Source organism: Branchiostoma lanceolatum, chromosome 17 (assembly GCF_035083965.1).
Source record: "Branchiostoma lanceolatum isolate klBraLanc5 chromosome 17, klBraLanc5.hap2, whole genome shotgun sequence".
Taxonomy (NCBI): Eukaryota; Metazoa; Chordata; class Leptocardii; order Amphioxiformes; family Branchiostomatidae; genus Branchiostoma; species Branchiostoma lanceolatum.
This window is the reverse complement of record NC_089738.1, coordinates 8,289,731-8,306,687: the sequence shown is the minus strand read 5'-3', so window position 1 is coordinate 8,306,687 and position 16,957 is coordinate 8,289,731. Positions and strand designations below refer to the sequence as shown.

The following is a 16,957-nucleotide window of genomic DNA, read 5'->3' as shown; positions in this document are numbered from 1 at the left end:
TGTTGAGAAATTCATTTTTATTATGATGCGTTTTGACCATACATTATTAAACAAGCACATCTCAACTCATATTTCTAACATCACAAAGAGACGAGAAGAAGCCGAACCTATGAATTAGAGTAGTTTTAGAACCATTGTTTTAGATTAGTATTAGAAAACCTGTGTGTCATTATATGAACATTACCATGTATTTTGTATCTATGTGCCTGTACTTAACCCGTGATAGGGCATGAATGTACAATAAAGGTCATTATCAATATTTTGTGGTAGGATTTGTAGCAAGCTAATGATAAGACTGATAAGTGACAAGAATCTTCGACAAGATTTTTTTTTCGAATTCGTTCAATGAAAGCTGACATTTGCATGACATACCCACAGCTTGCCCAAGGATGCTTCAAATTTGTTTTGGTGAACCTATAGTAAAACCAACTTCACCGAGGCCCACCCAAGGCCGTAACAAGGTTAGTTGGTAAAGCAACCATCCCACACAAAAATCTCACAACAGAAAACTGACCGAAGAAACTCATCTGTTCCCACACATTTGACCTAGAGTATGTGCGTCCGGTTTACCACGTCCGGCTGGAACCTAAGGTTTGTTGAATAAACATTGAGTGATGAAAGAAGGGGAAGGAACTCGTCATATTTTCTCCGAAGAACTGACAGGTTCAATGCCCGAGTTCCAGAAAGCTGGTCATTTTTTTGTAAATAAAGCCAACTGTCAACTTTTGGTTATGGCTTGCGTCTGTCGTATTTACATGTTGGTGTATGTCGTGTCAGCATTTACTGAGAGGGTACCATTCTTCTTTGGTGGCGTCCTTGTAATCGTGGCAGTGACATTTTAGTGCTGTTTTTAACTGTCAGTTAGCATAAAGGTAATACTATATATATTTTACTTTATTATTCCTTAGTTCTGAAAGACAAGATAAAAGAAAACTGAAGCTGCTTCAGGTGACCACTGATTTTCGTCAGAATACATGTATATGACTCTCTAAGCAGAGGTAGGATGAAAAGATTGTGATTTTTAACTTGCTTCGTTTTCTAACAGATAAGATGGCTGTTAGACAGCGGGGCAAGTCAGAAAAGGTCACAATCTTTCCATCCAACCTTTTCTTGCAGAGAAATATATTCTGTCGAAAATCAGTGGTCGCTTGAAGCAGCTTCAGTTCTTTTATCCTATCTTTCAGAACTAAGGTATAAAGTATAATAGATATAATTTAATAATTTCTAACAGTTGAATACAGCCCTACAATTTCACTGCCACAAGTAGACAAACTAGAAGAACAGTACGCTCTCAGAAACCCTGACATGGCATACACCGACAGGTATCAAACGTATACGACAGGTGCAAACCATAACCTAGAGTTGGCAGTTGGTTTTATTTCAAATTGACACTCACAAAACTCGGTCATTGAACCAGTTCTTCAGGGAAAATATGACAAGTTCCTTCTCTTTCTTTCATCACTCAATGTTTATTTAATAAACCTTAATTTCCAATGTTCACAATACTTCAGTTTCCGCTACCAGTTAACCACTTGGAATGGTGCTGTCCAAGCAGAAAAATGTTCCGGCTAGTTTTAGACGTGTTTTAGACGTTTTTGTCAGGCATTCTATTTTGTCCCGTTTTCTTTCTGTCGCCATGGAGAGTATTGGAATGAGCCCTATCTCTAAATCGCTATTGGTGACTCAAAGTGGCGACTTTAGGTCAATACGGAACGAACAAGATACCTCTTTTCATGCTCTATTTACATTAAGTTGTGGGTCCTCTGCTGGATGAGTCAAATGTGTTCCTGTCGACATCAGCAAACTGTCCATTCATGCCATGTTGACAAAACGTTGACTTGTGTTCAGGAGAGACAATGGCTGGTGCCCCCTGACCCCAGGTGTCACACACAGTTCGCACGGAAGCACACTCTGACTGTACCTATTCAGTGTAGGTCACGCATATATCCCTGTACATTTTTGCGGTAGGACGGGCCGTTTTTTTGTGACAGCCAACATTACGTTGCATTGGTTTTGGGGGTGGGGTTCACTGAGACACCCCCTCACCACACACACTACACACACACAAAAGCACGCACACAGAGGCACACAGAGGCACACACACACACACACACACACACACACACACACACACACACACACACACACACACACACACACACACACACACACATGCGGTACACATAGACACACACAAATATAAACGCGCAGTCTTGTACGGCTTAATCTAGCTTTTTCACATTCCAGGGTTAGAAAGTGTTGTTTTTTTCCTCCGGCGTACGGCAAAAGACTACCGAGCAAGGCATCGGAAGTTCTAGGGTTACCTAGGATAAAAACAAAGCGGAAGAGTGTATTTTTGAAGCAATAGTCAGAGAGGACGCTCTAGTTGTTCCATCTTTACACACTGAGTAATACTGTCAGCCTGTGTCCTTGACATCGAAAAGAGTTTGCCAGGCGGACCCGTGCGATCTTTAACGAAAAGTCTCCGACGCGCCATTCGGGAATCTCCGGACGTCACGAAAGTCGCCGTCGGCACTTCCGTCGGGTGGCGTCGGCCTTCCCAGACCACCACTCGGGCGTTACCGAGTACCCCTAGGCCTACTGACGTCACCTTCGGAAGTTACGATAATGTCTTAACTTGGCCGGCCTCCTGACGACAAGCGAACCTTGACTGTAATCCGTCCCGCCTTAGTTTCCTTAACCCTTGACTTTGTTACTTCTTCTTGAACACTCAAGAACGTAAGACCCGCTCCTTGGAGGTCCTTTGACTACTTTATCACCAGCTGAAAGGTAAACTCAGAAGCCTACCGTCAAAACTCCTTGTATTTTGACTTTCTGGATTGATAAACTGACCGCCAAGCATACCTTCGTCCTTCTAGGCTTTACAGAGAGAGCCAAAACATGTGTAGCGTTACATGAAGGCAGCAACAGTGCGGATGTCAGTTTGCGCATTCCCTAAACAATAGCACCGCCCTTATATGGGCTGTGGTATTCAAGGTTATCCCAGGTTAACATGACTCATACGTCAGAAGCGACACCTGACACCTGCAGTACCCGCATTCTTTCACCAATCAACAGCTTTCTTGTATCGGCTTCTGTGAAGGAAGTGACGTATCGAAACGACATACAAACGCGTGGGCCCGCCTAGTGATAGACATGTATCCCAAAACACCTTACACTCATACAGAAAACATTCGTATTTCCGATAGAACTTGCCAAGAAGTATAAAAGTCAGACTAATGTGAGTTTCCCTCACTCGGCACATCACAGCCGCTAAGTCAATACCGCTAGTTGAGGTAGCTACCTTGCACTGTTGTAATAGAAAGTTACTTCATATTGTAGTAGGGAATACTACTCTACGCAGTAGGAGGGCTTCGCTTAACTTACGGGAAACAACACTTTAGAAAGGTAAGAAGTTTTTCTCTTTCCTTTTCTATTTTGTCTTAAGGTTTTAAGTGGGTCTCGTAGGTAGGAAAGTTATTACAGTATGATGACAGTATACGTATATCCGATTGATTTTGAACCAACCGAGACAATTGTGGATTTGAGCCATGTGTACCGTTAGCTCTCTTTTTCAGTTTTAGACTGACACTTGAATTCATTTTTCCGAAAGTCTAGATGTTCTTTTGAGTTTGCTTTAACATTATGATATGTTACAATATGTTTGCGATAGCGCTATAGCCATAGATTAAGCAATAAACGAAGTTCATTCCTTTAAGTGCGGTTTCTTTCAAAACTAGCTGCAAATTTAAGGATTTTGCTTAAAAGTAGGTTGCCGAAAATTGCCGAAATGAATTAATTGTAACAAACTTTCTATTTAGTACTTTTATTTCAAGTCAATTCCAATGGTATGTATCAAACTTATCATACAGGTGAAAAATAGGAATATATCAAGTGAACCAGCCCCTCTGTACAACGCAAACTGTGTATCTCTCTAAGCGATCTTGTATAATGTGACAGACAGAGCTCAGGTCAATACGGTCACATAGCCCGAAGCTTGTTGCGCAAGCGCTCTACTTGTACGCTATGCACGCTTCAACTGTCTGCTGTAGAAATACGCCGCGAACTGTAGGGAAAAATAAACTAGACTCTCTGTCGCTGTAAAGAAAATATTTGTTTTGTGTGTCGCATTCTGTGTGTTGTAATGGTAAAATGTCGTTACACAATGGCATTTTTAAAACTCAAACTTAGACATAGTAACTTCTTTGCATGTTCAAAACTTCTAATCGGTGTCATACTATTGTAAAGGTAAGTATACGCTGAGAATATGCAAGGTTTAGCGTTTCGTTCAACCAAGGATTTTAAGGCTCTTTATAATTCCACAGCCTACTGTAAGTGCAGAAATGTTCGCTGGGATTTAATTTCGCCGTAGGGAAGAAAATGGAGTGTACGCGGTGATTTTGAGTTTGCGTTTGAAACAATAGTTAGTAGTGCTACAGTCACACAACAGAACGGCTTTTCGCGGTGGTTTTAAGTTCGCGGTAAAGAGTTCACCGCGAGCATAAAGCCACCGCGAACATTTCTGCTTTTACAGTATTCGGTGGTAGCGCTGTGCACAATGTAGCAACTGTCTCTGCTCAAACGTTTTAAACTGTCGCGGAAACAGGTCTGTTGATTGATGGCAATAGACAGGACATCGCCTTAGGCCACAGTAGCGCTGTCTAATGACTGTCCTCTGTTGCTTACTCATGCACGACTAACATATAGACCAGATGGTACCAGTACAGGCTACTCAGAACTCGGTAGTGCTACTTTGCATATCTCTAAATAAACGTTGCCAACGATAAGCTACACATGGGTTTCTTAGATCGTTTTTTAAACAGTCCTTTTGAGGACTTTCAGAAGGACTCTTTCACAATTTGCTTGGAGATATAATCAATGCGCAGTACATACGCAAGTCACAAACTGCTTACGTCAGAAAATACAAGACAAAGGGATTCCTAATAGCGCGGGCCCGGGGCAAAGTCTAAGATTTAGTCAAACTGTCTTTTGGAATAAGTCGGTTGAATGTCAACCTATGCAATTGCTGGCGTAAAATGCAATTTTGGGATTTCTCATAAGCATTAAATGATGTGAGGTGTGTTTTACGGTACCGAAAAGGACACACCGTTTACACTGACTTTTGTTGTATAGATCTTTTGTTGGCTTTGTGTGTGCGTGTGTGTTTGTGTGTGTGCGTATGCTTCTCTGTGTGTGTGTGTTTCTGCGTGTTCTGTGTGTGTGTTCGGTTGTGCGCGCACGCGCGCGTGTGTGTGTGTACTTGTAATATGTGTGTGTGTGTGTTGAGGGTGTGTGTGTGTGTGTGTATGGTTGGGTTAAAACCCGTATTTTGACCTTTTAATATGCATTTCTTTAATTCTCTAGTGTGGTCTCGACGACTGTTGATTTGTTAGGTGCACTTACATGCATGCCCGGACTTGTGTCCCAAAGGTGTGCCCTAGAACTATAGTCTTGACATTATTGCGTCACAATGACAGCTATTCAAAGAACCGGTAGAAGTGCGGTAGCCAAACCCCTCATATACGACAAGTAAAAAAAAGTATGATTTTTTTAATGTCGCAATTTTTACCATACTTGCGGTTTAACATCCTGGTCTCATTCCAAAACCTCGTACATCAAGTACGTACCGATCACTGACCCCGCCATCACAGCTTAACTTCAGACAGGCACTTCCCCTAGAAGTCTTTATACTTTAATCTCTAGACATTACAAATACGGGATAATTCGCTTTTGTCTGGACATGTCATTCATTCCATCTTGTGTTCCCCTCTCTACCTCATGATACCAAGCGTCGTTACACCCCCATTCCGCTAGGGCGGTGACCTCGCTGCGACCTCGCTGACGGACCGAATTCAATGAATTTTATAGATCAAAAACGAGCCATGACCTCAAGTTTTACACCATTCACGCAAGAAGTACCGATACATATAAACACTCCTTCTTTCCCCGTACTATCCCCCAGTGTAATACCCTGCCTGGCACGGTTGCGACGGCTCCCACCGTTGAGTCGTTCCGTGCTTGGCTGGAGGCCTGCCCGCCTTAGCCCGGGACCTCAACTCCCCCCCCCCCTACTTTGCCCCTGAAGAGGCTATTTGGGGGTACCAGCAATGTAGATGTAGATGACCGCCACTCACAACGTACTAGTTAACGCGAGGTTAATGACCTTTCTGAACAACGATTAAACAGCATATCAATGGGACATTGTATTTTTCTTGACAAGATGTAAAGCTGATATGTTGATTTTCAATTAATCGGTGACGCAAATTCTTCATTATGTTTCTGACGTCATAACAATTAAGTGTCTGCGTACCTTAATTAGAGTCAGGCTTGATGACACAACGTGTCCAACGAATTGACCCCAAGGACATTCAATGGACATTCAAACTAATTAAATCCAAAGTAGCGAGACGGAATTTCGTGTCCCTATCATTATTTACTTCGGACTTTCTTTGTCCTAAAATATATGCAGTTAGTAACATCTACAAACATAATTTCACCAGGGTACATAATTCCACCACCCTGAAAAGATACGCCCAAACAGATCTCCAACCCAACGTCCCCCAGTATAATGCACTCCTGTATATCTAAACTGTGCATACCTTGGGGGTGCAGCACTAGAGATCTCCCAAACACACTGTTTTTCAAAGTGGCGGATTAATGTAACGCGGTGGATTAATGTTACTAAATACAGTAGAAACATATCATCGTATACCCTACTCACATATCTACTAACTGTTATATGGCAACACAACAATGGTTCTTTAAAAGGTGGTTTCATCAGTAGCATCTACACCTTCTTTGTGTTTACTTAGAAGATTGCTCTAAGTAGTTTTCAAGGAGTCTTCTAGACGTCGAGATGGCTATCGTAGTGCATCATAGTAAGATACACACAGATGTGCACGTTGGCTTCCTGTGGACAGTGTTTAAATAGCGGATCTATTCTGGGAAATTGTGACGTTGGTTTGGGGTTACTTCCTTCCTTGATCATGACCACACCTCTGATATAATCCATTGATTTGACCGTACCCATGGCACGCCTAACCGCACCTGTCACTGCCAATGGGAAAACATTTTACAAAGTCACGACTCTAGACCACTCCTTTGGGTTTACAATTGACCATGCATTTTTAGAGCCCCGTTCATTGGGTGCAGCCTAACAACAATGCAAGCCCTTATATACGACCTGTCGAATGACTTGACAGAACTTAGCAACCGAGTATTTCTAGTTAAACAGTTTTGTGCATTTCTTGTGTGTAAGTTTATTTTTCTAAGAAAGGTTTAGATTCCTTCTCAGCATTATCAGACAGCTGACATATATATATTCATATAGTGAAGGATTAATTTTAGGTGTATATGTTACGACGTGCGTCCCCTCTCATGCCATTTGAGATTAGGCCACAGCAAGTAATTTTTATGGATGACATCAGCGCGCTCATTAATTTTCGCCTGATTTCGAAATAAAAAACAAGAAATTTCATTGCCCTCCGACGGTGGTCAACATGCCAAAAATTTGCAAATATGTCGTAAACGTTGACAGTCTAAGGTGTTTCATTGCATATGAATACCCAGTGTAGTTCCTGCCCATGATGGTATAATAACAAGCTGTTTTCTGCATTTGTTCTAGCAAGGACATTATATAAATAATGGGGGGAGGGGTCTAGTTGATTGAGCTGTATACACAAGGTGTTTCATCGCATATGAATACCCAGTGTAGTTGCTTCAGATGGTGGTACTGTAGGTACAACAAGCTCTTTTCTGCATTTGTTATAGTTAGTCTATTAAGATGTATACACATCTACAAGGACATGTTTACTGTTGAATCAAGGAGGTTTTATATCACATATGAATGAATACAGGACTAATACATTCGTTGAATACAGGACTAAAAGACCTGTTGGTCATGATATCATATTTCGTCGCCTCCATTCTTGTTTGACAAGAATTATGATCTCAAAATTTGAAAATATAGGAATGTTTTTTTTTTGGCCCGCCTTGTTTTTTTTTCGCCCTATCTCATTAATTTTGGAGTCTGCGGAGGATGTCATCCATAAAATTTACTTGCTGTGGCCTTACTACAAAACACTTAAGATTCTTTGAATAACAGCACCTGCTATCTCTAAATCTTGCATAGTGACAGTACAACAACATTACGAAAAGGTATAGTCTAGTCGTTACAAATTAAAAGTCAGTCAACTTCTATATCAGTTCACCCCAATACAAAATATACTCGGCTATTGTTTTGCGCGGTGAATATATGAAGTATCTGTTTTGGAAAATATGAGGAAAATTGAGAAAAATATCGATTCAGAAAAGAATACAACGTTTATCAGAAAATGATTAAAAAGATGATACCCCTATGCAATGTCTCATTCATTACCTTGTGAAATTGAAAAAGTACGAAACAAAAGAGAAGAAGCATACAATGTCATTATTCTTTGGTTTATAGCATTACTCGGTTGACAAATATGAAATAAAATCATGATCATATACGTGTACCTAGAGGTATAACCATGTTTTATTCATTGGCTTGTAGTATTACTCAGTTCTAAAAGAATGGACATTTTACTATTCTTTCGGCGTCACAAAGGCGCCGTCCACGGAAGTCCCAACAACTGAGTCATACCTGACGGACAGGTGGTATGACATAGCACAGGTGATACCACCCGTGCACACCTGAAGAGGCCACGCCCATTTACGCACAGGTACAGACATCACAACTTCACAGAACTGACGTCACCAAACCCTGGAATTCCACCTTCCATTGTTTGTAGGTGTATATAAAAGTTCGGAAAGTTTGTAGCTATTTCAGTGTACCCGATAGCGGGCTTAGGGGAAAGACAACGTACTCAGTTGGAAGATATATTCTCAGTAATTTGTGAAAAGCTCAGTTTTTTATATCGGAAAAGTGATCTTAGGAACCCCCCTTCATACAAGAATTTAAGGTAAGAAATTGTAGTTAATTTGTTGTGAGTTACGCGTCGGTTTCTACCTCAAATATTAGTTTTTTTTATCTCTTTCTCTTGCTTTAGAAGGAATTTTTACCCATTTGTGAAATGTCCTTGTCGACATACAGTGTAGCCCTGTCCTAACCCATATTCAGGTTTTCTAGTTGACGGGACAACCTTCCTCTTTCTTTTCAAAATTGCTTTCAAAATTCTTCTACATACTTTCGCGTCTGTACAATTTTCTACATCGATGGTCAAAGAATCGTCTTTTCTTCTGCTAGGGCAGGCGTGATTTTTCATGGGTAATTGTAGGGGGAAAGTGTGAAATTTGTCCACATGAAAAAGGTGACCCAGATAAAGTAAAAACAACGGAAGCTATCCTGAAAGACAAACTCTCGGTGACTGAGTAGTTCTTTAGCGGTGAATATAGGGGTAAGTTTGTTTGAAGAGCGTCTGAGACAGGTAGAAGGGAAACGCCTATGTCTACCTGTCAAGTGTGTTGATAGGCATACATGTCGTTGTTTACTCTTCGCTTTGGTTACATGTGCTAACGTTACCGTTTTGTAACACTAGGCGGGGCGTATTTGTACATACTTCTGTGTTACCTGGTCTTAGTTTAGGGCCTTTCGTTACATAAATTGCTTGCTCATTTATAACAACTTGAATTAGACTTCTGTTAAAAGTTAAAATGTATTTGGGCGTTTAGAAGCTAACGCGATTCCGGCTCCACAAAAAATTTCTAATGGCTTTAGACAAACCCTTTATCATAAAGCACATCTGTACCTATATTTACACCATTACTAAGAAGCGAGAAGAAGCCAAATTCACGTAATTATTAGACTAGTGCTAGCTCGTCATTGTACATATATATTTGTAAACTGTGGCGTTTTCTGTTGTGACCTGTACTGAACCCAGTGGGTATATGTGTCTTCATTGAAACTCCATTAGCGTCTATGTGTCGTAACGGGCGCCCTAACTCTAGACTAATTACTATGAGCTCGAGGACCCTTATGTGTTATGTTTGACAGTAGCTATTACTCATGTTACGTTAAAAAAGAAATATGACACTTTACTACTTAACTTTGAAAAATGCTATTTGTCACAAGTTTTCCCCATTCATAAATGTATGGTCGTTCCGTCGATTTCAAGTGTTCCGTCCCATGTTAATTAATGTGCATAGTGGTTTCCTGTGGCCGGTGTTTAAATAGCGGATCTATTCTGGTATTGTGACGTTGGTATGAGGCTACTTCCTTCCTTGACCGTGCCCACACCCGTAGTTAATCCGTTTATCTGATCGTGCCCATGGCACGCCCAACCGCACCTGTCACTGATCAATGGTGAAAATTGTTTATGATAATCATAGAATCATGACTCTATGCCGCTCCTCTTGGATTAACAATTGACAATACATTTTTAGAGCCCCGTTCCTTGGGTGCGACCCTAGCTACAAAGAGTTTCTAGGAAGACAATTTTGTGCGTTTTTGTGTGTAAGCTTAATTATTTAGTAAGATTCCGTTCTTTGGGTACGGCCCAACAACAATGCAATCCCTTATAGGCGATTTAAAATCCGCCCTCAGTAGAATAAATACATCCATACATTAAATGCATCGTGGTTGTGGATTTGTTGTAATGTGTGTTGTTTTGTTAAAAAGAGAGAAATGTATTTTCATGGTTTTGGTGCATGTAAAACCTGGTTTTCCAGCTCTTTCCTTAGTCATTGACGAAAGATAGCAAATACTGTCTGAAACGTCTTACTGTTTCAAAATCGTATCCAGTTGCCTTAGTAACTATTTTTGCCGTGTATTTAAAAATGTTCATGTTTTTCCCTCAGATGAAGTGTACCACGGTTCTCCGTATGGTGTTCACCTGGCTTTTCGCCGTGGCCATCCTAGCGGGAATGATCGCCGTGTACTCCTACGGCTTCCAGTTCGTCTCCACCCCGGACAACTACCTCTCCTTCGGCCTGTATGGTGCCGTCCTCGCCGTCCATCTCATCATACAAAGCATCTTTGCCTTCCTTGAGCACAGAAAGATGAAACAATCGTCTGAGTTCCCACCATGCCAAGGAAAATCCGTCGCCTTGATGATCGCAGCGTACCAAGAAGACCCCGTCTTGCTACAAAAGTGTTTAGAATCCGTTCGCGACATAGATTACGAGAACTTAAAAGTCATCATGGTCATCGACGGAAACTCAGACGACGATATGTACATGCGGGACCAGTTCGTCGAGGTTTTCGGCGCCGAGAACTCGGACACTTTTGTTTGGAGACACAACTATCACCACACAGAGCCTCTCCCGGACAACGTCCCCGGGCTAGAGTTTGGAGCCAAGCATCTCGAGAAGCTTGCCGTACCGTCGCAAAGAGACAACGGCGGCCAACTCGTACAGGACATTATACGGAACAACAGATACTCTTGTATCATGCAGAAGTGGGGAGGGAAGAGGGAGGTCATGTACACGGCGTTTAGAGCACTAGGGGACACGGTAGACTACGTACAAGTCTGCGATTCGGACACGATTCTAGACGCGCAGTGTACAACAGAGATGGCCAAGGTGTTAGACAACGATCGCTCAGTCGGCGCCGTCGGCGGAGACGTCCGTATCTGGAACCACTCCGACTCGTGGATTTCGTTCCTCAGCGGTCTGCGCTACTGGATGGCCTTCAACATCGAGCGCGCCTGTCAGTCCTACTTCAACGTTGTGAGCTGCATCAGCGGACCGCTAGGCTTCTACCGTAACGACCTTCTCCAGAGTTTTCTAGAAGACTGGTACAACCAGACCTTCCTCGGGAAACACTGCACCTTCGGCGACGACCGCCATCTGACCAACCGCATGTTGAGCATCGGCTACGGCACAAAGTACACGGCGCGATCCTTCTGTTACACCGAGACGCCCGCTCAGTACCTCCGCTGGCTCAACCAACAGACCCGCTGGACCAAATCCTACTTCAGGGAGTGGCTCTACAACGCCATGTGGTTCCACAAGCATCACCTGTGGATGACCTACGAATCCATAATTGCCGGACTTTTCCCGTTCTTTGTCACTGTCACCGTCATCCGACTCTTCTACACCGGTCTGTGGAACATCGTTCTTATCCTTCTTACAATCCAACTGATAGGACTTGTCAAAGCCCTCTACGCTTGTATCCTCCGTAGAAACCCTATCATGATGTTTATGTCCGTGTACTCCATGCTTTACATGACTAGCCTACTCCCAGCTAAGTACTGGGCGATCCTTACCATTAACAAGAACGGGTGGGGAACTAGTGGTAGGAAAAAGATAGTCACAAACTTCATCCCCTTGGTTCCCCTTATTGCGTGGTTTCTCATTCTAGGCAGTGGGTTGGGGTATTCTCTATACCTTGAGGTAGAAAGGCATAGAAATGGAGTAGATATCCCCAGGCTTATGTACATTGGTATAGGGTTGGGTATCTATGCGTTCTATTGGTTGCTCATTTTTACTTTCTTTACGTGGAGGCATTGTAAGTTTAGCCGCCTTCGAAATGGCTACGACTTCGAAGAGAAAGAAATGGAGGCAGCTAAATCTTCCGCTGTGTCTCAGCAATACACTCCTAAGAGGCATTCAGGCGCCTTTAGGTTGTACGATAATGTTCCTCTCTACAACAAGGCATCGCCGCCGGCATTAGACCTTCGGGACATCTCGGTCTTTAGCCCGACGCGTCGCCCGTCCCTTGTGCCGGTGTCTCCCGACTACGAGAGCGGTGTCCTTGCCGGTGTACCGCAGTTCGTCTACCCCGACACGCGGCAAACTCGCAAGGCTAGCCTGAAACGTAAGACCTCGATAGAACGGTGGGAGTCTCGAGCTGAACCGAGTGTTATCAAATCTCCCAAGTCACCGACATCTCCCGTCTCCCCCACCCCCCTCCCCACTCTAAGCGAGGTGGTGGTTCAACCACATAACAACCCCCCGGCTGTAGCCTCGCGACGTAATAGCGTGCCAGTAGTAGCCTCGTCTCCAGATTACGAACACGACGTTTTAACCGGTGCAGGAAGGTTTTCTTTTAGATCTAGTAAGAAACAAGGGGTCGTTGCTACGTCAGAAGAGAGATGGGATAGAACGGGACAAGAAGGGGCTAGGGATCAGTTGAACCGCGTCACATCTATACCTGGAAGGCCTAACCAATCCAACCCCAGTATTGTACACGATACAAACTATGTGGAGCATGGATACGATTTTAAGAAGTAAATTATGATTGAAAGAAATGCATTATGCAGTAAGCTAATGTGTAATAAGACTAAGCATACGTACAAAATATGCTATATGTATGATATGTTCTTAAACATTATTCAGTTGTTTCACGATTAAAAAATGATACTTATGTTTATATGTTTAGCACAGAAAAAAAAACATAGCTACCTCTATTTTTATACTACTGTCATTTTTATGCAAAGGTCAACATTATGTTTTTACTCAGGAAAAGACCTTTTAAGCTATGTCCAAGTACATGTACCATTTTATACCATGGTGATTGTAACATAGATTTAGTATTGCTAACTAAAAGATAATGTGACGTACCATCGACTAAAGTGTATTTGAAAATACTTATGCTGTCATAACTTGTTTAGAAAATGATATTTTATAGATGCTACATAGGTTTACTGTTCCTAACTATGAGATGATTTAACGTTGCATATCGACTAAAGTGTATCTAAAACACTTATGCTGCCATATATTGTTTAGAAAATATTTGATAGGTGCTACTGTGCTACATATATAGGTACGCCATTGTATGGATGTACATGTACAATGTACATGTACGCCATTGTATGGATGTGCATGTACAATGTACATGTACATTTTGTAGTGTACAATGTACATGTATGGATGTTTAAACATTGTATACATCAATGCTATTTATCGTTCTTGTAAGTTATTTGTAAAGAATGACTTGACTTTGCTGGTCAACAAATTTTCAATACACCAATGTGATTTTGTACACAATATACATGTCTCATGCTTTCTTACCTATCATTTGTTAGTTATGGATGTGATTATGTGCATAGAAATGTGTTGTTGTCCGGAAGTGGGGGGCCACAGCACGACTTTTGTAGTGCCTGTACACCACCTCATATAGATCATATGAACAGACATAAAAGTTATGAGCACGTTAAAAAACCCTTAGTTCGTTCAAAATGACCGTTTCATTTGTGATGAAACATTTACTGGAATGAGTTCATGGTTTGACAATAAAACAACAAAACAAATTCATACACAAGTCCATACACAAATGAAGTCTGTATTTTTCGATTATTTTTCAGTTTATGAATCAAAAACAACATATCCCCACAAATAAACAGGAAATTGTAGTCACAGCTCTGGAATACAATTACACATTTGTGAGACAACAATCACGTTTTAGAAAACCGAACGTGTGTAAACACAATTAGGGCCTTGACACCCGCGCGCTCACACCTGTCCCTGACGTCATAGGGTCAACCACCTCAAGGGCTTGTTTTGATGCGCTCATTAGCATATTGACGAGTGACTTCCCACGGACATGCTGGTTACTGTGAGAGCCCCCCTACCACAAAGGCCGGTTACGCAAGTGATTACGGACTTACCCCTTTAGATGAACGTTTCAAGGCCACAACATGCGTCTTTTTGTGCGTAGACTCACGGGGTTTAGGTAAAGGTATACGGTAACACCCTAAACTAAGGGCGTAAACAAGTAGGTAACAAAAAACATCTCATATCCCCTAAATTTTAAGAAAGCAAAAGAAACATTGAACACTCTTCTTTTGTTTATGGTCAATTGACTTGAAGAATTTAAGTGATAATCTTTGGATATACACTTCAATGTTAGAATTAAACTTAGAATCACTCTACAAACTAAGTATCATAGCAAAAATCACGCTGATAAGTGCAAGATGTAACGCGTTGTGGGAACGCACAGTTGGCTTTAACCCCAAAAATACAGGTGACCTTTACAAAGATTACACCTACCCCTACGTCAAAAGAAAGCAATATACGCACCCTGTTATGTTAAGGGCTTACAAGTGACCTTTACAAAAGGCACGGTCAATAGACTAGATAAACAGACGCTCATCTTAAGTATAGTGAATGTTCATACTGGTCATTAGACCCGAAGGTATACTGTATAGCCAATGAGGTCAAGGTAAAAGTGACAATCTCTTTTGAAAAATACGTAGATATAAGAAACAAATTATGGAAGATTTACATTTAAGTATTTGCGGACTGCACAGTATGGTTATGTAATGATATAGTACCAATATTTTTAGATAAATACGTAGACATAAGTATTGAAAGTATTGAAGATCCATATCAAAGTATTTGTGGACTTCACAGTATGCGTATGGTAATGTTATGATACGTTCAATCTTTTTTGACAAAGACGTAGACAAAAGAATTGAAAATATTGAAGATTTATTTTGGCGGACTGCAAAGTATGAGTATCTTATGTCTAATGCAGGTTATGATATCATAAGCAAATCCCCACTATACACCTTGATTAATAAGCAAAGAAGAATGCACATGCATAGTTTTTATCAGCATCATTCTTAAAAACAAAAGACCGGAATCATTAGAACGTGTCAATGAAATATGTGGATGACTAAACTGAACATTTCTATCGCATAGAGTTAGACAATGGCAAGCCTCCGAACATGGGTGTGCCACCTATATATCTAATAACTTTGACGTTACTAATATTCAAAGGACCGCTTTTGACAATGGAATATCGTCAACCGGAAGTTTCACACCTGGGAAAGTACGTAGACAGGATGAACCCCATGCGCGTGCGCGAAAGCCAGAGACTGGCTCAAGCTGGTAAACTCCGCCCTCATGACGTCACAACAGCTCAAAAGTGACTACGTAGAGAATTACCTGACTTCGCAATGATGTAGTCTACATGCGTACAGGTATGATTATAGGGTAATTGCCTACTATGGTATAAATAAGGGTGGTGGGGTGGTGCTTCTCAAATTTCACAACAGGAGAGAGAGAGAAGCATCGGAAACTAGAAGAATCGTCCCGAGAAAAGTTACTGGTGTTCCGACATGTACGCTAAATCCACTGCCAGTCGGACCCCGCCACAAGATCAAGAAACTACTCCTAGAAGAAAAAGGGTAAGATTTATTTTCGTTGTTGTACCTTCACATTAGATAAGTGTGTCTTTGTTGCTTGTATTTCAAACTGTGCGTGGCTTGTGTATGCGTCCAAAACTTTTCTTGGAATAGGGGAATACTCTTTAAAGCATGTTGAATCCGTGAAACCATTTTGATTTTTTTTTCAAAAGTGAAGATACGTCTAAGTCACAGGAAAATATACGTCGCGAAAAATGTAACGATACATTTATTTTTTGTGTGGTGTGTTTGAGATTACGTAATCATCTGCCGATTCCCCGTCGCAAAAGGGGGCCAAAGTACATACCGCGATGTTGTGAGGTCTGCATTTTCAATCAAAAGGGGTGTCCGAAAGTCTTATGTGTTGCTGATTGTTTTCAAATAATACTTCACACTTCAATAGAACTCTCCCTTTTAATTTTCTAACGATGATTCCGCGTGTATGATCACGGCGAGACCACAAATTAGAACACCCCAGAGATTTTAACTACTGTCTAACACCTCTTTTTGTGGATAGATACGTAGATATATTCCAAAAATCCACGTTATAAGAGTTAAGGTGTTGACAACTTTGATCTCTAGTGAAGCGAAGATTTTTGACTAGCATTTTGCACGTTTTTGAGATTTGAAACAGTTGAGGGGACATGGACAATCAAAGCAGTAACGCGTTCTGACCCTGTGGTCTTTTTCAATGGCGTCAATTTGACTTCATTATCCTGGGCAATACCAGCCTAGGGCGGTACAATTATTTACACTAAGGCCCATCCAAGCGACACATTCGCTCAATTAAGTCGTCTTTCGACTATACTATTCGCGCCCCTCGCATAGCCAAGTAGACTACCTATTCTATTTGTTAAATTGGGATGATAATCTTTAGAGAAAGTTACAGTGCTTCGTTTATGGCGATA

The 16,957-nt window shown here is 41.5% G+C and overlaps 1 pseudogene; it reads left to right on the top strand.

Moving 5' to 3' along the window:
• Nucleotides 1-3,172: 3,172 nt before the first annotated feature.
• Nucleotides 3,173-13,908, top strand: LOC136422876 (hyaluronan synthase 2 pseudogene; annotated as a pseudogene).
• Nucleotides 13,909-16,957: the final 3,049 nt, after the last annotated feature.